The sequence below is a fragment of the Staurois parvus genome, unplaced genomic scaffold (assembly GCF_062004578.1).
Source record: "Staurois parvus isolate SC_StPar_1 unplaced genomic scaffold, SC_StPar_1.0 ptg000027l, whole genome shotgun sequence".
Taxonomy (NCBI): Eukaryota; Metazoa; Chordata; class Amphibia; order Anura; family Ranidae; genus Staurois; species Staurois parvus.
This window is the reverse complement of record NW_028317823.1, coordinates 1278620-1303299: the sequence shown is the minus strand read 5'-3', so window position 1 is coordinate 1303299 and position 24680 is coordinate 1278620. Positions and strand designations below refer to the sequence as shown.

The window sequence follows — 24680 nt, the reverse complement described above, 5'->3', positions numbered from 1 at the left end:
TGCCTTATGCTGAAGAGGAAATGCCCTTGAAATGGGTGTTCCAACAAGACAACGACCCCAAACACACCAGTAAACGTGCAACATTTTGGTTCCAGACCAACAAGATTGACGTTATGGAGTGGCCAGCCCAATCCCTGGATCGTAATCCAATAGAAAACTTGTGGGGTGACATCAAAAATGCAGTTTCTGAGGCAAAACCAAGAAATAGAGAAGAACTGTGGAATGTAGTCCAATCATCCTGGGCTGGAATACCTGTTCACAGGGGCCAGAAGTTGGTTGACTCCATGCAACACAGATGTACAGCAGTTCTCAGAAACAGTGCTTATACAACTAAATATTCATTAAGTGATTCAAAGGAAAGCAAAATCTTCAAACATTTTTCAGTTTATATAGTGAATGTTTGAGTTTGTAAAGAAGAATACAAACACTGCTATTTTTTGAACAGTTTAATATTTTCTTCAGACTTTTTAGAGGAACAACACAAATTTGATATATTTTTCCTCATGTTTTGATTTGGAATAGAATTTGTAGTGTTCCCAATGCATTTGTGTGTATGGAAATAAAAGCTATTAGAAGGATTTTGAGCTTTATTCACTTTTTTCAACACACTGCTATTATTTTGAACACAACTATATATATATGTATATATATATATAATAGAGAGAGAGAGAGACACACACACACACAGTTTACATCTTTACAAAGACTAGGTAAGGTTTAGTCTCCATGACAAAAAGGGGCCTTGATAGTTTCACAAGGTCCTACCAAGGACCCACCCTTATGTCAATTCTGGCAGTGTGTACTGAACTTATAGACTATGTACATTCTTCCACATTTGAATACATAAAAAGAGGTTGACCACACTCCAATAGATGGAAATCCTGAGAGTTAATGCATAATATCCATAATAACAAACATCACAGCTCATATTATGGACTTTCTTCGTTAAATTTCACTGGATGTTCCATCTTTTGGAGTGCAGTCAACCTTCTTTTATGTATACAAGTATTCATGGATGCAAACCAGACTTGCACCTAATAGTATGTTTAAAGGGCTAGTCAAGGTGTTCCAACCTGGAGCACTGTTTGTATGTTATCTGATTCTTCTACATTTATTAAAATTTCTGTTGCTTCCAATTGACTTCTCAACCTTGCCACCTCATTGATTTACAGAGATTCTTGCTAGTAATTCTCCCACTCTAAATGTGGGGGCTGAGAATAAGAATTATTATCATTTTGTAGGAACCTAGTTAAACCTATTTTTTAAGACAAAAGAAAAGTAAAGCTGCTGCTATTTTTTTTTACAGTGTTCAGAGCAGGAACATAAACAGTGTACGTCTTGGAGTCCATTGCATTTTTTATTCTCTACTATGAGTATTGCTTCTCATTTTTATATGCACTGACCATCTTTATTTTGTGACCCTTGCTGAAGGCCAACTCCTGGCAACCGCCAAACACAGAAACGTCCATTGGATTGCCAGACAGAGACACTTGATTTGTCACTCCAGAGAACACGTCTCCACTACTCTAGAGTCCAGTGGTGGTGTGCTTTACACCACTGCATTCGATGCTTTGCATGCTTTGGTGATGTAAAGCTTGGATGCAGCTGCTCGGCCATGGAGAACCAATCTATAAAGCTCTTTATGCACTGTTGTTGTGCTAATCTGAAGGCCACATGAAGTTTGAAGGTCTTTAGCTATTGACTCTACAAACAGTTGGCAACATCTGCGCACTGTGCACTTCAGCATGCGCTGACCCCAGTAACCCCACTAATACCACTAACAGTTGACCGTGGAATATTTAGTAGGAAGGACATTTTACGGGTGGACTTATTGCTTGGGTGGCAACCTATCACGGTGCCACGCTTGAATTCACAGAGCTCCTGAGAGTGACCCGTTCTTTCACAAATGTTTGTAGAAGCAGTCTGCATGCCTAGGTGCTTGACTTTATACACCTGTGGCCATGGAGGTGATTGGAACACTTGAATCCATGGATTTGGAGAGGTGTCCCAATACTTTTGGCAATACAGTGTAGGAAAGAGTATATGTGACATCATACACTAATGCATTTTAGTGTATTTTGGCTCCAGTTTTCTTTTATCTTGACTAGGGTAAAACAGATGTCACCCTTCACTTATCTACCATACCTCTGTGCCCTAGATACCCCACCAAACTACTAATCCCCAATAAATCAAACACCAAATTATTTATTTAACAAAAACAAATATAACATTTCTTTAAGCAGAAACATACTGACAATAATGATAATAAATACAGTTGCTGATCTTTGAAGGCACCAAAAAACTGATCTTTTTGCATTTGCAAAACCACATAAAGGTCCCCAGCAGAAAGACACCAGCTTGGGGACAATCACAACTCTCTGCAGATACCTCCATGACCCCATTTCCACTTTGACCAACCGTTAACTGTAACTTCTCCAGACGACACCCTACCTTAGATGGTTCCCTATTATGTGATATCACTGATAACTTAGACCGCCTCCAAAGATCCCGACCGCCTGGCCACCACAGCCCCTTAAGAGTAGCAACGCAACATAGTGCATGGTGGAAGAGAGGGAAGTTTCCTCTTCATCTGTTATCAGACCCACCAAGACCCCCCCCCCCATTTGGAACCATTACTAGGCTATAAACCCACCAATCATGGTGAGTAACCGCTTATCTTCCTCCTGAAATTTTTTCATCCCCTCTGGTGTTAACCCCTTATTTCCTGGCCTCTCCTGTTCGCCCAGTCATGTGTGTCCTTCGCCTATTTTTTTTTTTTTTTTGCTTCAGGCTTTTCTTGATAATGGTTTTATTAAACAATGAGAACTGCACTGTATAATAACATATTTTCCTATTGCCACCCTAATTTGGAAGTATTAACCTTTTACTGAGAGAGGCTTAACTTTACTGAAATCTTAATCTTTTGTGGAATGGACAGCACAGTGTATCTAGGTCCACATCATTCTGATCTGGTGGGGTCTATACTATCCAAAGTGCTTACACTCCTCCTAGTGTCTAGGGGTCTTGTATGATGAGTAGCTGCTGGTGGTGTCATGGTCTAGAATAGCCTTTCTCAACCAGGAATCCATAAAAACCCTAGGGGGTTCCTAAGAGGTTGCCAGGGTTCCACGAACAGTTAGTAATTGTTCTTTATTAGAGAAATAACCAATGTCTACAATGAGCTTTTTTAGGCATTTGTAGGAGGAACCATTGTGAAGGAGCTCTTATTCTAATGACCACCATTTTAAAGAGGTTCTTTTCCACTGACCATTAGTGAAAGGCAGGACTTCACTGACCACCAGTCTGAGGAATCACAACAATTTTCACTAACTGCGTGTAATTTTGTTTCTGGTCATTATTTTCATCATCATTAAACGTGTCATTAAATCTAGACTATGAAAAAATGTCTTTACATGCTATATAATGGAGTGTGTATACTCATAAAGCCATTAAAGCATGTGTTTTGTATAAAGAAAAATATACCTTGTTGATCCTGCCTCCAGCTGTACCTTCCATCTTCTGTGTCTCTATTGCAGTCTAAGAATGTGTATACCGGGTGGTGCTCTCTACTGAGCATGTTCCTAATTCACCTCCCTTCTAAGCTCTTCATTTCCTCCTTTTTTATCAGCCCACGTGACTATAGAGTCACAGATGTGGGCGTGTCCCTCCTCTTCCATGTCTCCTTTTGCTTAACATTATGGGAGCGGGATATATTAGTATGTTGATTGATTACATTCACTAAGAAACTCACAAAAAAAGCCTAGTTTTAATATAAATCAGTATTAAATATATGAAATGTAATTGCTAATACCTGTAAAGTAAAAAAAAGCACCTTGGATGCAGATGCCAAACAAAATGAAAGTGTCAATTATCTTTGACTCCACCTACACCATATTAAAGCACAAAAACCACACATTTTATGTTCAAAAAGGATTTATAGGGAGCTATAAAAATATTTAATATTTATAATTTCATTTAAATTGCTCTTCTGTTATTTTTTAGTCATGGCCTGACACAGACTCACAATGTAGAGAGCCTGCATCAATTAGGCCCCTTTCACACGAACGTTCCAATCAGGTTCACTTGTCCGTTTTCCAGGTGGACCCGATCAGAACCTCCATTCTCCTCTATGGAGCAGTGGGTGTAAACAGACATGTGCCTGTTTACATCCACCTACATCCAAACCAATCCGATCCACTAAAAACAGACAGATGGGCTTCCGTTCCCCTTCCACTTAGCGGACCGGATGGCAGTTGGGTGTAAACTGATAAGCGGATCGTTTACATTCGACTGCCCATAGAGGAGCGCAGGCAGTATCCGTGTCCGCTCTGCATAAGTGGAGCGCAGCAGAAACGGACCTGTCATCCACCTGCTCAGTGGGGATAAGCAGATAGATCCCCTGAGCAAGCGGATTACAGGTGGAGTCTGCACATTGTGAACAGACGCACCTCCAAAGGATCCTTGCCAGCAGATGCCAAAGAATAGGGAAAGATCATGTGACCACTCAACAAAACTGCAGGACTAAGGTACTATTTTTTAACCTCCCTAGTGGTCTGATTATATCAATATTTCTGTGCTCAAAGCGGTACCTTTTTTTGCATGGAAATATGTTGTTTTTTTATTGTAGGCCTGTAATTTTTAGGAATAACTCACTGAAATCTGTCAAGAGTCTAGTTAACATCCCAGGTATGATAAAATTTGAAACACAAAATTATAAATTATAAATAAATTATAATATAATAAATTATCATAAAAAATAATAATATAATAATAATACATTTAATTCAATAATATAATCAAACCAAAAACACTGAAATTTGAAATATAGCGCCAAGTTCGCACATCACTGAGCAAAGTCACAAAATAGTTTTCAGTGTCTGATGACGAGTTTCCCCACGAATCATTATCACTCAATTCTGCAAGTGGTTCTGATTTACTATCGCTGTTTTCTAAGTGATCTAAAACCGCTTTTGACCTAAAGGGACGCTTTTTGGATGCCATGGACGTTTCTCAGTTTCCAGGCAGAAAGAACAGTAAAAATGCAGGCAGGGCACAGGACAAAGCACTCGGGACAAAATGTATGTGAAATGGTTTGATACAGGAATGTTTTACTATGTGATTTTAGTGTATTGAGTGAATGTCACTTTTTAAAATTTTTAAATTTCCCGCCGGTTCCAGCCCCTGTACGTTCCGTATGTCCGATGGCCGGGGACGCTGCAGGGGGGACATCGCTGGAGCGCAGGATACGATCAGTGAAACAGGGATCCCGGAGCAACGCTGCAGGGTAATCCCGAATGCAGCTCGGGGTTACCGCTTTTGGCACTGATAATTAACCCCGAGCTACACTCGGGAATACTGCCAGGGAGGTTAATTTAAATAAAAAGCAAAATACAATGGCATGATATATATGATTTATGTGAAAGAATTCTGGCAATTAAAGTGTTACTAAACCCTGCATTCACTATATCTGGTCTCCCACAGTACACAAAGAACATGGAAATGCAATTCTTTAGTAAATATAAACTGCTAAATACCTTTTTTCATCAGCAGTTAGAGCAGTCTTGTGACTTCTGTCAGTGTCCAGCAGAGTAGTGGTAAACGTTTGTAGTTTTCATTCTCCCTTGACTGTCTTATGAGACTGCAGGACCCCTAACCTTCTGTTTGGACAATGCTGATTGGCCCTGTGCTGACCACATGCTCTCCCCTAAGAAAAAGAAAAACTCTTTAGCAATACACACCAAACTGAGCATGTGCAACTTGCCCCCAAGGCTCTGTTCTATCAGGAGATGGATTGAGGACTGTGGAAGAAGGGGAATATCAGAGAAGACAGGATCAAACATCCTTTTTACACAATTCAGAGGATTAACCTAAGGGTCCACAGTGATTATAACAAACATGCATTACTGCATATATAGACTGATTTTACTGTTGAGGGTTTAGTAACACTTCTCTGTTTAGTATCACTTTAAGTCATTATACTTTTATTGTTATTACAGAAAATCATTTTTTAGCAGAAGTTCATTAAGGACTGAAAGTTCTTTCAAGGTTTCTTTCTTGTTAAAAAAGTTGAGAATGCCTGGTCCAGCATATTCTCTTTAGTGGTTAATCTTCGGTGTGTCATATAGAATTATACATTGATTTGGATAATGACCTATTTTAAAATCTTACAAATATACTGTTATGACAGGAATGGGGTTTTTTTCATCGTTGAGGACAGGATGGTATCTTTCATGCTAAAGTTGTTTCATCTGCATCAGCATCTATTATGTTCTACTACTACATGATTTAAGAATGTATTACCATTTTTTCATAAAGCAATACTACAGTTCACTGCGGTCCTTGAAATACGGTCCTCTACTTCCCTTGTCTAGCTTAGACAATGAAGTAATTATTAGCATGATGGATGTGTGTTCTTCTGGATACGTATGTCAGTTGTGCAGAACATAATTGTCTCTACTCGTTCAGATACAAGGTATTAGCCTTGCTATCTGGCCGTCTTTGTTTAAAGAGGGTTCTACTCAGCCGTTCAGTAAATGAAATTTCTTATCCCAAGGGTATCATTTTCCTATAATTGAAATCTCCTTTCACTGATGGCCAGCACATGCAGTATGTTGGAATAATAATACCTTTTTTTGTTTCCTTTTATAATGCAAAAAAATGTTCCACTATGATTTTCCTCCTGCTTTGCACTTTAATGGCCGCCATATGCAGTAAATAAGCATTTGAATCTCTTTGAAATGTATGAGTTTGCTTCTTATCTAATGAAATCTCATTTTTAAATTGCAAATAACTTTATGTAATGTTTTTGTGTTATGTTAAGTAAGCAAATGTAGGATAAACAAAGTTTATTCCAATTGCAATTTCATAGAGGAATCAGTGTGATCGGAACGCAATGGCCCGTAATGCTTCTTTATAGTAAATCCTCATCATTGGCACACCAGGTGCATTGGAAGTGATAGAAGAGGGATACAAAAAAAAGGATTCACATTCACACCATATCCCGGCATCTCTCAAACTAAGGTTCTTCCATGTTCCTCCTAGAGTTCCTTGAGATTTGAACACCGGCAAAACTATGCCCCATCTACAGTGACTACCAATGTTAGAGAGAACTACATTTTTTTACTGTCTTTTTTATCAATTGTTATTCACTTTATTTCATTAGGTATTCCACACTATTGTTTCTTTAATTTAATTTAAACCTTTCACAAGTTATCGATTGCACTAATGTGCCATGAGCTATAGGCATAATCATTTTGGGTTCCCCCAAAACCTAAAAATTATTTCAAGGTTTCCTCCTGGCTAAAAATGTAGAGAAAGGCTGCCATGTCCTGCAGATACCTTCTAGGGCATGTTTTGTTTGCAGAATTTCTTCTCTCCTCATACAAGTCCATGGGAATTCTAATTACGCCAAAATGGCGCCCGTTGCGGAGACATGCGGCACTTGGAAAATGGCGCGTGTTAACTGCGCACGCACGGTTTTCTCTATAAAGAGAATTAAGGGGCGTCCGCCCGCTGCACAGCTGAACCCCTATGACTACAAGCAGTCACTCGAAACGCGTCAGGGCATAGCTGCAGCAGGTGGGACGCTACACCGCCGGTGCCACGAGGGGCCCCGGCGGCCATCTTATTTGTTGTTATGGTCAGTACTCCTGTTATTATTCCTCATTGCACACTACCTATATGGAATAAAGCTTATCTCAAATGATACTGCACTATGTGGGTTCCTTTGTTTCCTTGAGCTCTTTTGGGAGCCAATCAAGTTCGCAGAACCGGCTACATTCTTTGCGAAGGGACCCCATGTGAGCAGGCTGTATCCATTTGAGTGGTGACCCCCCATGAGTGATAACATCGCCAGGGGATGAGGATTGACCTTACCTGATCTGACCAGACCTATCCTTTGATGACATCTGGATGACCAGAGGCCTACTACTGTTTATGCACAGTTTGATTGCGTATCTGGTGAGTGCGCAATCCCATTATTTATCACCAGACCCTTGGTCTACATCACTGGATATCTGGAGATTAATTGGAATCTCAACAGCACCTCTTCTTCTCTGGACTGTACAATTGAGTTCACACCCTTTGGCACTTTGACCACTACACAGTGGCCTATGTATTTGCACTTTGTCACTTTATGTATGTGTTTACATCTATATTTGAATATTGTTAGAGTTTATTAGCGCTGCATCCCCTTTTTTGCATCTAATTTCTACTTTAATTTGGTTAAAGTTCATGTTCATAAATGTCTGACATAGATTAGCTTCTGCTTCGGCCTCCCACCCAGTGACTTGCTACAAAGTTACAATGTTGTTGGTCACGGGTGATGAAGAGATTGAGGAAATTCTTCCTCCGGCCTGCAGCAGAATAAAGGCATCGCCTCAGCCTAGGCAAAGTCACTGAACTGCAAATCAAGGACTGCTATTAAACTGCAAATGTAGAGAATTTAACTAGTTAAGGATCAAGGATGGGCAGCCCATACATACACAACCCTGTACCCGTACATCGCTGGCCTCTTCCAGGTACAGGGGACGCACGGTCCCCTGTCTATTGTCACCCGCTGTGAATACTGTGGCCAAGCCACAGTGGGCTGGGCGAGATGCATCAAAGGGCATGGCCAGAACGGCGGCTGAGGCCATTCCTTTACATTGGACGCCTGGGTTCGGTTGAGCAGCGCCAATCCCCTCACTTGTATTGGCTGACACTGGAATCGCTCGGACTCATGCTCCCCTCTTCTCACTTGAGGTGATCATTTTCCTTCCATCCATAGCTTGGAGCAGTGCCATAGGGTATACTTTTCACACGTTGTGATTAGACACAGTGGGATTTTATCAGCAGGCCCCGGCAAATGATTCATGGCCGAGACCTGCTGATCGGCTGTCCAATCACAGCCCAGAGTCCTGAAGAAACACTATCATTTATAAGTCACAGAATATGTCAAAAGAAAATCAATGCTACCAAACAAATGACAGATTGCAAAAGAGAAATGACACTTTTGTAGTAGGGGATGCCAAAAATCTGACTTGTTTCTTAGTGCAGACATCTGGGGAAATCAGTAAACCAATCATTCAGCAGGAAATTACATTTATAGAGGGCGTTCTGTACACCATCTGTATACAGAATGCCTCCAGGTAGCCATATTGCATTGCATTTTTACAGAAAAGGGAAAAGTAATTGTTAATAACATGCAATTACAATATATCTTGAGTCACAATTGTATACAATATATATATTTTTTTATGTGCTAATTTTTTTTTCCCATGAAAGCGGAGTTACCCTTTAAGCCTGCCAGCAGCTTATATAAAGTGACAATCAGCACTCTACCATTAAATTCTGTGTATAACATTTCCAAACAGGAGTCGGATGACACTTTAAAGACTTAGAGAAAGCTGCTCAAAGCTTGCGGAAAGCTTTGCAAAAACCTGGTAACACTTTTATAGAAGCCTATACTGCGCTTATACAAGCTGAAGTCTGTGTTAAACTGGCCTAAGGCCATTGCAAAGGGCAAGGGGGCACTCTTCATGTCAGGAGGAAGAGAGATTTACCATCTAGATATGGAAAGGCACAGTAAGAGCTGTGAAAATGTGGAATAGATTCCCTCAAGAACTAGTTTTGGCCAGCTCAGTAGTTTTTTGAAAAAAGACTGGATTCTTTCCTAAATACACAAAATATAACTGGATACTTGTATTTATAGGTAATAACATCAGGGGTAGTTGATCCACAGAATATCTGGTTTCTTTCCCTGGGAATCAGGAAGGGATATTTTTCCCCCACTGGAGCAATTTGGATTATGCTTTATTGGGATTTTTTGTCTTCCTCTGGATCAACTGTGGGAATAGGATTGTGTTTAGGGAGTTTTTCTATTGGTGTGAGTGTTTTTTTTTCTGTTGGGTGAACTAGATGGACTTGTGTCTTTTTTCATCTGGACTAACTAAGTAATTATGTATACACCATATCTGGCCGATGCCCCTGGAAGCTGGAAATCCCTGAAGTATACACCACTACTCCAGTGCGTTCCACTTGCTTCCAGGTCCTGCATTGAGCGGCTGCCATGCTGCATTGTGAACATAGGCGGTCATGGGTTTGGCACCAGCACCATTCATTTTTGTAATGAATGCAAAGCATTCTCTGATTGAATGAGGTGGAGAGTATGACATCACCACCCTGCTGTTCCACCTCGTCCAATCAGAGAATGCTTTGTATTCATTTAGAAAATAAATGGCGCTGGTGGGAAGTGATTGACCTCCTGTGTTTACAAATGCAGCATGGAAGTCATTTGGCACAGGACCTGGAAGCGGAGATCACTGGAGTACAGGGGTGGACTGACCATTTGGAAACTCGGGCACTGCCCGAGGGCCCGGGGTTATTAGGGGGCCCCATGAGATGCCCCTGGTACCTTTTTCATAGGCTTTTTTGAGTTTGGGCAAGGACACAGGGGCCCCATGATCCCCTGTTGCCCGGGGGCCCCATGAGTTGTCAGTCTGCCCCTGCTGGAGTAGTGTGGTCTACCTCAGTGATTTTCAGCATCACTGGCCAGACATGATATATACAGTTACTTTGATCCAAGCTGGACCAATGTAACTATGCATAAAATATCCATACCTGGAATTCCTCTTTAAACTAATATGGTGCTGAATTGCCCATCAATCTGCAGGAGTCCTGGGTATTGCCTCTAACTTTAGATTTAGAGAAAGTCACTGCGGTGGTTTGCCTAGGTAGAAGCTGGTAAGAATCCTCAATAAGGTTTGTTAAAAATGTAATGCTTATAATTACCCCAGAAAGCATAATTTTTCATTATTCAATTTGGAGGTAAGAAAACAGAAATACATTGTGCACCATTGGAAGGCTCTGGTGTGCCATTCACCAGACATACAGAATATTGAAATTCAAAGTATAGAGCAGCTTAGAGAGAACATTAGCAGACATCATGAAATATAAAAATTGCCGACAACAAAGTGCTGTGAGAGGAAAAAAGAATAGTGTAAAGTTTTCTTATATCAGCCAGGAGAAAAGATTAAAATAAAATAATTGACAGGGCTTGGCAGCAAACATGTTCTGGATCAAGCCAGTGTAAGGGCAGACGGCAGCGAGATAAAATATATCCGAACACAGCTTCTGCGCTGCGAGCCTGGCAGAATAACATAATGTATTCGGATTATAAAGCTGACAGAACAGAAACTCATTGTCACAAAGATTCTCTCACTGAATACACTTACAATAGTCTGCTAACTTTCTGTTCTGCGATCTTCAAGTATAATATATATATATATATATATATATACATACATAGTATATATACACACTATATTGCCAAACGTATTGGGACAACTGCCTTTACAAGCACATGAACTTTAACCTCCCTAGCGCTCTGATTATGTCCATATTTTTGTGCTCAAAGCGGTACATTTTTTTGCATGTAAATATGTAATTTTTTTATTGTAGGCCTGTAATTTTTAGGAATAACTCACTGAAATCTGTCCGAACAAGAGTCTAGTAAACATTCCGGGTATGTTAAAATTTGAAACACGAAATCCTAAATTATAATTTAATAAATAATCATAAAAAATAATAATATAATATTAATACATTTATTTCAATAATATAATCAAACCAAAAACACTGAAATTTGAAACAGAGCACCAAGTTCGCACATCACTGAGCAAAGTCACAAAATAGTTTTCAGTGTCTGATGACGAGTTTCCCCACGAATCATTATCACTCAATTCTGCAAGTGGTTCTGATTTACTATCGCTGTTTTCTAAGTGATCTAAAACCGCTTTTGACCTAAAGGGACGCTTTTTGGATGCCATGGACGTTTCTCAGTTTCCAGGCAGAAAGAACAGTAAAAATGCAGGCAGGGCACAGGACAAAGCACTCGGGACAAAATGTATGTGAAATGGTTTGATACAGGAATGTTTTACTATGTGATTTTAGTGTATTGAGTGAATGTCACTTTTTAAAATTTTTAAATTTCCCGCCGGTTCCAGCCCCTGTACGTTCCGTATGTCCGATGGCCGGGGACGCTGCAGGGGGGACATCGCTGGAGCGCAGGATACGATCAGTGAAACAGGGATCCCGGAGCAACGCTGCAGGGTAATCCCGAATGCAGCTCGGGGTTACCGCTTTTGGCACTGATAATTAACCCCGAGCTACACTCGGGAATACTGCCAGGGAGGTTAATTTAAATAAAAAGCAAAATACAATGGCATGATATATATGATTTATGTGAAAGAATTCTGGCAATTAAAGTGTTACTAAACCCTGCATTCACTATATCTGGTCTCCCACAGTACACAAAGAACATGGAAATGCAATTCTTTAGTAAATATAAACTGCTAAATACCTTTTTTCATCAGCAGTTAGAGCAGTCTTGTGACTTCTGTCAGTGTCCAGCAGAGTAGTGGTAAACGTTTGTAGTTTTCATTCTCCCTTGACTGTCTTATGAGACTGCAGGACCCCTAACCTTCTGTTTGGACAATGCTGATTGGCCCTGTGCTGACCACATGCTCTCCCCTAAGAAAAAGAAAAACTCTTTAGCAATACACACCAAACTGAGCATGTGCAACTTGCCCCCAAGGCTCTGTTCTATCAGGAGATGGATTGAGGACTGTGGAAGAAGGGGAATATCAGAGAAGACAGGATCAAACATCCTTTTTACACAATTCAGAGGATTAACCTAAGGGTCCACAGTGATTATAACAAACATGCATTACTGCATATATAGACTGATTTTACTGTTGAGGGTTTAGTAACACTTCTCTGTTTAGTATCACTTTAAGTCATTATACTTTTATTGTTATTACAGAAAATCATTTTTTAGCAGAAGTTCATTAAGGACTGAAAGTTCTTTCAAGGTTTCTTTCTTGTTAAAAAAGTTGAGAATGCCTGGTCCAGCATATTCTCTTTAGTGGTTAATCTTCGGTGTGTCATATAGAATTATACATTGATTTGGATAATGACCTATTTTAAAATCTTACAAATATACTGTTATGACAGGAATGGGGTTTTTTTCATCGTTGAGGACAGGATGGTATCTTTCATGCTAAAGTTGTTTCATCTGCATCAGCATCTATTATGTTCTACTACTACATGATTTAAGAATGTATTACCATTTTTTCATAAAGCAATACTACAGTTCACTGCGGTCCTTGAAATACGGTCCTCTACTTCCCTTGTCTAGCTTAGACAATGAAGTAATTATTAGCATGATGGATGTGTGTTCTTCTGGATACGTATGTCAGTTGTGCAGAACATAATTGTCTCTACTCGTTCAGATACAAGGTATTAGCCTTGCTATCTGGCCGTCTTTGTTTAAAGAGGGTTCTACTCAGCCGTTCAGTAAATGAAATTTCTTATCCCAAGGGTATCATTTTCCTATAATTGAAATCTCCTTTCACTGATGGCCAGCACATGCAGTATGTTGGAATAATAATACCTTTTTTTGTTTCCTTTTATAATGCAAAAAAATGTTCCACTATGATTTTCCTCCTGCTTTGCACTTTAATGGCCGCCATATGCAGTAAATAAGCATTTGAATCTCTTTGAAATGTATGAGTTTGCTTCTTATCTAATGAAATCTCATTTTTAAATTGCAAATAACTTTATGTAATGTTTTTGTGTTATGTTAAGTAAGCAAATGTAGGATAAACAAAGTTTATTCCAATTGCAATTTCATAGAGGAATCAGTGTGATCGGAACGCAATGGCCCGTAATGCTTCTTTATAGTAAATCCTCATCATTGGCACACCAGGTGCATTGGAAGTGATAGAAGAGGGATACAAAAAAAAGGATTCACATTCACACCATATCCCGGCATCTCTCAAACTAAGGTTCTTCCATGTTCCTCCTAGAGTTCCTTGAGATTTGAACACCGGCAAAACTATGCCCCATCTACAGTGACTACCAATGTTAGAGAGAACTACATTTTTTTACTGTCTTTTTTATCAATTGTTATTCACTTTATTTCATTAGGTATTCCACACTATTGTTTCTTTAATTTAATTTAAACCTTTCACAAGTTATCGATTGCACTAATGTGCCATGAGCTATAGGCATAATCATTTTGGGTTCCCCCAAAACCTAAAAATTATTTCAAGGTTTCCTCCTGGCTAAAAATGTAGAGAAAGGCTGCCATGTCCTGCAGATACCTTCTAGGGCATGTTTTGTTTGCAGAATTTCTTCTCTCCTCATACAAGTCCATGGGAATTCTAATTACGCCAAAATGGCGCCCGTTGCGGAGACATGCGGCACTTGGAAAATGGCGCGTGTTAACTGCGCACGCACGGTTTTCTCTATAAAGAGAATTAAGGGGCGTCCGCCCGCTGCACAGCTGAACCCCTATGACTACAAGCAGTCACTCGAAACGCGTCAGGGCATAGCTGCAGCAGGTGGGACGCTACACCGCCGGTGCCACGAGGGGCCCCGGCGGCCATCTTATTTGTTGTTATGGTCAGTACTCCTGTTATTATTCCTCATTGCACACTACCTATATGGAATAAAGCTTATCTCAAATGATACTGCACTATGTGGGTTCCTTTGTTTCCTTGAGCTCTTTTGGGAGCCAATCAAGTTCGCAGAACCGGCTACATTCTTTGCGAAGGGACCCCATGTGAGCAGGCTGTATCCATTTGAGTGGTGACCCCCCATGAGTGATAACATCGCCAGGGGATGAGGATTGACCTTACCTGATCTGACCAGACCTATCCTTTGATGACATCTGGATGACCAGAGGCCTACTACTGTTTATGCACAGTTTGATTGCGTATCTGGTGAGTGCGCAATCCCATTATTTATCACCAGACCCTTGGTCTACATCACTGGATATCTGGAGATTAATTGGAATCTCAACAGCACCTCTTCTTCTCTGGACTGTACAATTGAGTTCACACCCTTTGGCACTTTGACCACTACACAGTGGCCTATGTATTTGCACTTTGTCACTTTATGTATGTGTTTACATCTATATTTGAATATTGTTAGAGTTTATTAGCGCTGCATCCCCTTTTTTGCATCTAATTTCTACTTTAATTTGGTTAAAGTTCATGTTCATAAATGTCTGACATAGATTAGCTTCTGCTTCGGCCTCCCACCCAGTGACTTGCTACAAAGTTACAATGTTGTTGGTCACGGGTGATGAAGAGATTGAGGAAATTCTTCCTCCGGCCTGCAGCAGAATAAAGGCATCGCCTCAGCCTAGGCAAAGTCACTGAACTGCAAATCAAGGACTGCTATTAAACTGCAAATGTAGAGAATTTAACTAGTTAAGGATCAAGGATGGGCAGCCCATACATACACAACCCTGTACCCGTACATCGCTGGCCTCTTCCAGGTACAGGGGACGCACGGTCCCCTGTCTATTGTCACCCGCTGTGAATACTGTGGCCAAGCCACAGTGGGCTGGGCGAGATGCATCAAAGGGCATGGCCAGAACGGCGGCTGAGGCCATTCCTTTACATTGGACGCCTGGGTTCGGTTGAGCAGCGCCAATCCCCTCACTTGTATTGGCTGACACTGGAATCGCTCGGACTCATGCTCCCCTCTTCTCACTTGAGGTGATCATTTTCCTTCCATCCATAGCTTGGAGCAGTGCCATAGGGTATACTTTTCACACGTTGTGATTAGACACAGTGGGATTTTATCAGCAGGCCCCGGCAAATGATTCATGGCCGAGACCTGCTGATCGGCTGTCCAATCACAGCCCAGAGTCCTGAAGAAACACTATCATTTATAAGTCACAGAATATGTCAAAAGAAAATCAATGCTACCAAACAAATGACAGATTGCAAAAGAGAAATGACACTTTTGTAGTAGGGGATGCCAAAAATCTGACTTGTTTCTTAGTGCAGACATCTGGGGAAATCAGTAAACCAATCATTCAGCAGGAAATTACATTTATAGAGGGCGTTCTGTACACCATCTGTATACAGAATGCCTCCAGGTAGCCATATTGCATTGCATTTTTACAGAAAAGGGAAAAGTAATTGTTAATAACATGCAATTACAATATATCTTGAGTCACAATTGTATACAATATATATATTTTTTTATGTGCTAATTTTTTTTTCCCATGAAAGCGGAGTTACCCTTTAAGCCTGCCAGCAGCTTATATAAAGTGACAATCAGCACTCTACCATTAAATTCTGTGTATAACATTTCCAAACAGGAGTCGGATGACACTTTAAAGACTTAGAGAAAGCTGCTCAAAGCTTGCGGAAAGCTTTGCAAAAACCTGGTAACACTTTTATAGAAGCCTATACTGCGCTTATACAAGCTGAAGTCTGTGTTAAACTGGCCTAAGGCCATTGCAAAGGGCAAGGGGGCACTCTTCATGTCAGGAGGAAGAGAGATTTACCATCTAGATATGGAAAGGCACAGTAAGAGCTGTGAAAATGTGGAATAGATTCCCTCAAGAACTAGTTTTGGCCAGCTCAGTAGTTTTTTGAAAAAAGACTGGATTCTTTCCTAAATACACAAAATATAACTGGATACTTGTATTTATAGGTAATAACATCAGGGGTAGTTGATCCACAGAATATCTGGTTTCTTTCCCTGGGAATCAGGAAGGGATATTTTTCCCCCACTGGAGCAATTTGGATTATGCTTTATTGGGATTTTTTGTCTTCCTCTGGATCAACTGTGGGAATAGGATTGTGTTTAGGGAGTTTTTCTATTGGTGTGAGTGTTTTTTTTTCTGTTGGGTGAACTAGATGGACTTGTGTCTTTTTTCATCTGGACTAACTAAGTAATTATGTATACACCATATCTGGCCGATGCCCCTGGAAGCTGGAAATCCCTGAAGTATACACCACTACTCCAGTGCGTTCCACTTGCTTCCAGGTCCTGCATTGAGCGGCTGCCATGCTGCATTGTGAACATAGGCGGTCATGGGTTTGGCACCAGCACCATTCATTTTTGTAATGAATGCAAAGCATTCTCTGATTGAATGAGGTGGAGAGTATGACATCACCACCCTGCTGTTCCACCTCGTCCAATCAGAGAATGCTTTGTATTCATTTAGAAAATAAATGGCGCTGGTGGGAAGTGATTGACCTCCTGTGTTTACAAATGCAGCATGGAAGTCATTTGGCACAGGACCTGGAAGCGGAGATCACTGGAGTACAGGGGTGGACTGACCATTTGGAAACTCGGGCACTGCCCGAGGGCCCGGGGTTATTAGGGGGCCCCATGAGATGCCCCTGGTACCTTTTTCATAGGCTTTTTTGAGTTTGGGCAAGGACACAGGGGCCCCATGATCCCCTGTTGCCCGGGGGCCCCATGAGTTGTCAGTCTGCCCCTGCTGGAGTAGTGTGGTCTACCTCAGTGATTTTCAGCATCACTGGCCAGACATGATATATACAGTTACTTTGATCCAAGCTGGACCAATGTAACTATGCATAAAATATCCATACCTGGAATTCCTCTTTAAACTAATATGGTGCTGAATTGCCCATCAATCTGCAGGAGTCCTGGGTATTGCCTCTAACTTTAGATTTAGAGAAAGTCACTGCGGTGGTTTGCCTAGGTAGAAGCTGGTAAGAATCCTCAATAAGGTTTGTTAAAAATGTAATGCTTATAATTACCCCAGAAAGCATAATTTTTCATTATTCAATTTGGAGGTAAGAAAACAGAAATACATTGTGCACCATTGGAAGGCTCTGGTGTGCCATTCACCAGACATACAGAATATTGAAATTCAAAGTATAGAGCAGCTTAGAGAGAACATTAGCAGACATCATGAAATATAAAAATTGCCGACAACAAAGTGCTGTGAGAGGAAAAAAGAATAGTGTAAAGTTTTCTTATATCAGCCAGGAGAAAAGATTAAAATAAAATAATTGACAGGGCTTGGCAGCAAACATGTTCTGGATCAAGCCAGTGTAAGGGCAGACGGCAGCGAGATAAAATATATCCGAACACAGCTTCTGCGCTGCGAGCCTGGCAGAATAACATAATGTATTCGGATTATAAAGCTGACAGAACAGAAACTCATTGTCACAAAGATTCTCTCACTGAATACACTTACAATAGTCTGCTAACTTTCTGTTCTGCGATCTTCAAGTATAATATATATATATATATATATATATACATACATAGTATATATACACACTATATTGCCAAACGTATTGGGACAACTGCCTTTACAAGCACATGAACTTTAACCTCCCTAGCGCTCTGATTATGTCCATATTTTTGTGCTCAAAGCGGTACATTTTTTTGCATGTAAATATGTAATTTTTTTATTGTAGGCCTGTAATTTTTAGGAATAACTCACTGAAATCTGTCCGAACAAGAGTCTAGTAAACATTCCGGGTATGTTAAAATTTGAAACACGAAATCCTAAATTATAATTTAATAAATAATCATAAAAAATAATAATATAATATTAATACATTTATTTCAATAATATAATCAAACCAAAAACACTGAAATTTGAAACAGAGCACCAAGTTCGCACATCACTGAGCAAAGTCGCAAAATCGTTTTCAGTGTCTGATGACGAATTTCCCCACAAATCATTATCACTCAATTCTGCAAGTGGTTCTAATTTACTATCGCTGTTCTCTAGCTGGTATAAAACCACTTTTGATCTAAAGGGACACTTTTTGGATGCCATGGACGTTTCTCAGTTTCCAGGCAGAAAGGTAAAAATGCAGGCAGGGCACAGGACAAAGCACTCGGGACAAAATGTATGTGAAATGATTTCATACAGGAATGTTTTACTATGTGATTTTAGTGTATTTAGTGATTGTCACTTTTTCACATTTTTAAATTTCCCGCCAGTTCCGTCCCCCGTACGTCCTGACGACCGGAACCCGGAAGACGGATGCCGGCATTGGCCGGAGGAGATGACCGGGGACGCTGCAGGGGGACATCGCAGGAGCGAAGGACAAGGTGAGTGAAGAAGGGATCCCAGAGCAACGCTAATCCTGAGTGTAGCTCGGGGTTAGCGCTTGTGGTGCTGAAACGTTACCCTGAGCTACGCTCGGGAATACCGCCAGGAAGGTTAATGACATCCCAGGCACTGATGTTGGATGAGAAGGCCTGGCTCGCAGTCTCCGCTCTAATTCATCCTAAAGGTGTTCTGTCGGGTTGAGGTCAGGACTTTGTGCAGGCCAGTCAAGTTCCTCCACCCCAAACTTGCTCATCCATGTCTTTATGGACCTTGCTTTGTGCACTGGTGTGCAGTCATGTTGGATTTGTCATGTCTGGGTTTCGCGGTTGTCAGAACGATACTTGCCTATCTGCATTGTGCCCAGTGTAAAGTTTGGTGGAGGGAGGATTATGGTGTGGGGTTGTTTTTCAGGGGTTGGGCTTGGCCCCCTAGTTCCAGTGAAGGGAACTCTTAAGGCGTCAGCATACCAAGACATTTTGTACAATTTAATGCTCTCAACTTTGTGGGAACATTTTGGCGATGGCCCCTTCCTGTGCCAACATGACTGCACACCAGTGCACAAACCAAGGTCCATAAAGACATGGATGAGCGAGTTTGAGGTGGAAGAACTTGACTGGCCTGCACAGAGTCCTGACCTCAACCCAATAGAACATCTTTGGGATAAATTAGAGTGGAGACTGCAAGCCAGACCTTCTCATCCGACATCAGTGCCTGACCTCACAAATGCGCTTCTGGAAGAACGGTCAAACCCTCCCATAGACACCCTCCTAAACCTTGTGAACACCCTTCCCAGAAGAGTTGAAGCTGTTATAGCTGCAAAGGGTGGGCCAACTCAATATTGAACCCTACAGACTAAGACTGGGATGCCATTAAAGTTTATGTGCATGGAAAGCCAAAGGTCCCAAAACCTTTGGCAATATAGTGTGTGTGTGTGTATATATATACAGTATACTGTATATATTCACAATATATATTATATAACATTCATCAAAATGTGGTTTAGAGCTGCATGGTGAGTGTATATTGTAGCAGGGTGGCTTATATAGCATACAGCACAAAGTATACTGTAGATGGATGGCTTATATGACATTCAGCACAGTACCGCATATAGTGGTTGATTATATAACATACAGCACACTGTATACAGTAGAAGGGTAGATAATGTAACATACAGAACAGTGTATAGTTTAGGAGGGGTAGATTATATAACATACAACACAGTGTATATTGTAGAAGGGTAGATTATATAACATACATCACAGTATAAACAGTAGAAGGGTAGCTTACATCACATACAGCACAGTGCATATAGTAGAAGGGTAAATTATATAACATACAGCACAGTGTATACTCTAGGAGGGGTAGATTATATAACATACAGCACAGTGTATACTCTAGGAGGGGTAGATTATATAACATACAGCACAGTGTATACTCTAGGAGGGGTACAACACAGTGTATACTGTAGAAGGGTAGATTATATAATATACATCACTGTATATACAGTAGAAGGGTATTTTACATCATATACAGCACAGTGTATATAGTAGAAGGGTAAATTATATAACATACAGCACAGCGTATACTCTAGGAGGGGTAGATTATATAACATACAGCACAGTGTATACTCTAGGAGGGGTACAACACAGTGTATACTGTAGAAGGGTAGATTATATAATATACATCACTGTATATACAGTAGAAGGGTATTTTACATCATATACAGCACAGTGTATATAGTAGAAGGGTAAATTATATAACATACAGCACAGTGTATACCTTAGAAGGGTAGATAATATAACATACAGCACAGTGTATACTGTAGAAGGGTAAATTATATAACATACAGCACAGTATATACAGTAGAGGGGTAGATAATATAGCATACAGCATGTGCATGGTTTAGCAGCATTTTTACTACCCCCCTAACCGCTCCTGTTTTAGCTGCAGTGGCGTGTACACATGATGTACTTCAAAACACTGGAATTATACCACCTGCGGTTGGTGAGCACTACCACTCATTCAAGTAGATAGGGCCACCGTGTACAATTTAGAGGGTTAAAACAGGCAGTGAGGAGGTGAAAAAAGGTAAAATACTGTCAAATACCTCTAGAAGCGATGGATCACTATTCAGAAGAGTGTCAGTACTTGCCTCTAGTATGAACAAGTGCTAAGTGCTGGAATTTTTTTTAAGTCCTTCCCCAAGTCTGGGACTGGACAGTGAAAAAAGAACTGACAGACCGATGATCTTCTCAGTCTGTCACTCTGTCTTCTTCTGCTGTTAGCGCGTTTCTTGTTAACACTTGAATACTAACACACAACTGATTGTCTCCATGTGATGCTTCTCCCTCTAATAGTCTGAGCTCCATTGTAAAGAGGCTGCAAGAGGCTGATATCAGGTCAAATGAAAGTACTTACAAAGCTTGCATTAGAAAATAAATAAATGTAAGGGTGTATTACTGAATATAGAACTGTAGATTTTTTTTTAATCCCACTGGATTTCGGATTTAAAGTGGGTCTAAAGGCAGAAGGTTTTTTCCTTTTACCTTAATGCATTCCTTGCCATTGGCTTCTGCTGCTGTCAATCACAGTCAGTGGGGAGGGATCAGGGGGCGGAGCCAAGCTCTGCTGGTGTGTCACAGAGTGGGGCTCAGAAGTGAGCATGCGCAAGTACTCCCACTATGGGGGGAGGAGTGAGGAATTCCAGCGGGGGACCCGAGAAGAGGAGGATCGGGGCTGCTATGTACAAAACCTTTACACAGAGCAGACAAGTAAAGCATGTTTGTTATTTTAATTCTTTTTTTAATTGGAGCATTTAAAATCATTTTCAGATTAGTTAAAAACATGTTTTTTTCTACAGCTTTAGCTACATTGCTTACCTATATTGTAGTATGTCCCATAATGTGCAGGCTCCTGGATTCTTTTGAAATCTTCACTCCATGGCTGCCCTGTCCTCTTCCTGCTGTTGAACTTCTAGTGTTGTCTGGGTTAACAAGTTTTGGGTCTCATATTTAGTGCAGCTGAGACCTGAGACCCAAAGTTGTCAACCCCAACAGTGCCAGAAGTTTAGCAGCAGGAAGAGGACAGGGCAGTCATGGAGTGAAGATTTCTACAGAATCCTGCAGCCTGCACTTCTTCTAATGTACCTCATTATAGGTAAGTAAAGGAACTTAAGCTGTAGAGAAAAAAAATGCTTTTTAGCTAAACTTCAGCCTCAAGGCTAAACACCCCATGCGTTATATGCTTGGACATAATAGAAAACAGCAAGCAAAACATGTTTTTTCTAAATTCTCAAAAATATAGGAGCAATAAAATGATTGCAGAACTTTCCGGAAAGCAATAGCTGCCAACAACTTAATGTTGGCTTCCAGCCATCACCCTAAATCCCTCATGGACCCAACCCACAGGAACTGTTCCTGTGAAAAGGATTACAGGCTTGAAGCTGATGTACTCTATGGGAGATTTCAGGGATACTCCAATAGGGTAATCAGACGGTCTCGCAAAAAGGCCTCGATCTGGAAACGGGAAGAACGTCTAAGTATGCAGACTGAGGACCCGACCTCCCAACGCATGCCCCCCGTACATATCATACATTGGACATAATAGAAAACAGCAAGCAAAAAATGTTTTTTCCAAATTCTCAAAAATATAGGAGCAATAAAATGGTTGCAAAACTTTCTGGAAAGCAATAGCTGCCAACAACTTAATGTTGGCTTCCAGCCATCACCCTAAATCCCTCATGGACCCAACCCACAGGAACTGTTCCTGTGAAAAGGATTACAGGCTTGAAGCTGATGTACTCTATGGGAGATTTCAGGGATACTCCAATAGGGTAATCAGACGGTCTCGCAAAAAGGCCTCGATCTGGAAACGGGAAGAACGTCTAAGTATGCAGACTGAGGACCCGACCTCCCAACGCATGCCCCCCGTACATATCATACATTGGACATAATAGAAAACAGCAAGCAAAAAATGTTTTTTCCAAATTCTCAAAAATATAGGAGCAATAAAATGGTTGCAAAACTTTCTGGAAAGCAATAGCTGCCAACAACTTAATGTTGGCTTCCAGCCATCACCCTAAATCCCTCATGGACCCAACCCACAGGAACTGTTCCAGTAAAAAGGATTACAGGCTTGAAGCTGATGTACTCTATGGGAGATTTCAGGGATACTCCAATAGGGTAATCAGACGGTCTTGCAAAAAGGCCTCAATGTGGAAACAGGAAGAACTTCTAAGTATGCAGACTGAGGACCCGACCTCCCAACACATGCCCCCCATACATAGCATTACTTGCTTTGGCATTCAGTGGGAGGAGTTACGTGCTATATTAACCAAGCACTGGCATATTTTAACCCAGTCACCTGAGCTGTCTAAGATTTTGGGCCCAAAACCCCTACTGGTTGCCAAGAGTGCCATGAACCTGAGGGACAATTTGGTACAATCAGAGTTTAGACGGACACCTGTTAGAAATTGGCTGACCGACCTACCTCCACTAAAAGGCATGTCCCCTCATGGATGATGCCACATCTGCAAATATGTTGATCGTACAGATATTCACAAATGCGGACCAGCAGAGGGTGTACCATATCAAACAATGTATTAATTGTACAATGACACGAGTGCTACATATTTTCGAGTGTCCTTGCAGTAACATTTACATTGGTAAAACCAAGCACCAACTGCAAGTCCGTATGGGTGAACATCTTGGAAGTATCTGTAACAAACATGGTAAAACTCCAATTGCACAACATTTTGCTAAATTTCATAATTCATCACCTAATGGACTTAAAGGCAAGGCATTTTATGCATTGAATCTCTCCAGCTGCAAAGGTGTATTTTGATTTGGTTCTTCTGCAGAAGGAAAAGGAGGGGATCTTGAGGTTGGGGTCACTGGCACACAAGGGGCTCAGTACTTAGTTGAGCCTACAGGTGTTTTTGGAGCCTTAATCTGTATATCCACTGTCTTTCCACCACTGTTCCTGCTGTTAATCAATAATAAGAGTAACTTTTGGTAATTGTTTCCCTTGCTTGATGGATATTATTATAACCCTCCATTTTTTGTCTATAGATGGCTTTATTTCACCAGTTGACCAGTTATATAAAACCTATATATTCCATCTTAGTGTAATATGGTTCACTGGTGGGACTCACTGGAATGCCTGGATGGGTGTGTGTGTTATATAATTTGGTATATTAAAACAGACTACTCATGTACTATACACAATGTATACTTTAGCAGTGTAAGATGCTTTAAGTAACATCATGGCTGCGGCTCTTGGAGGGGCAATACAGAAGTGATGTATCGGTCTTTATATAAACCCTTGATACGATAGCCACAGCATCCTGAAGAAGCTCATGCGACTTGGTGATCGAAACACGTCGATGTCACATCCTTACACCCGAGCTCCAGGCTGTACCATGGGGCTTTCAATCATGTCGTATTACACGGGACACTAAGCACGGGGCCATTTGATTTCCTGAGACGCCATCAATGGATCTACTTATGAAGTTACGTAGGGGCAGTGTCATACAGATGGCCAGGAATGCCTGAATTGGAAGGATCATATCTGGAGTGGTGAGCGGCATCATACAAAAGCCAGGTGTTGTCTACATCTGGAGCTGGTCCTGGGACTGTGATTGCTCTGGGGAGCCTTAATGCTTGGCGACTCTCACCTGTGTGTGTGAAATGAATGTATGTGGCTTCCGCTGCTCTCTGGTTGCATATTGCCATTCAGCTCCAGCTTGCCGATTATGCTTTTTCCTGTCCATCTAGTCTGCCTATTGCTG

At 40.9% G+C, this 24680-nt stretch overlaps 1 protein-coding gene across 1 annotated transcript in view; it reads left to right on the top strand.

Annotated features, from left to right (window-relative positions):
* Positions 1–24680, top strand: part of MTNR1B (melatonin receptor 1B) — a 242504-nt gene that overhangs the window by 120585 nt on the left and 97239 nt on the right. The gene's annotated exons all lie outside the window — the stretch shown is intronic.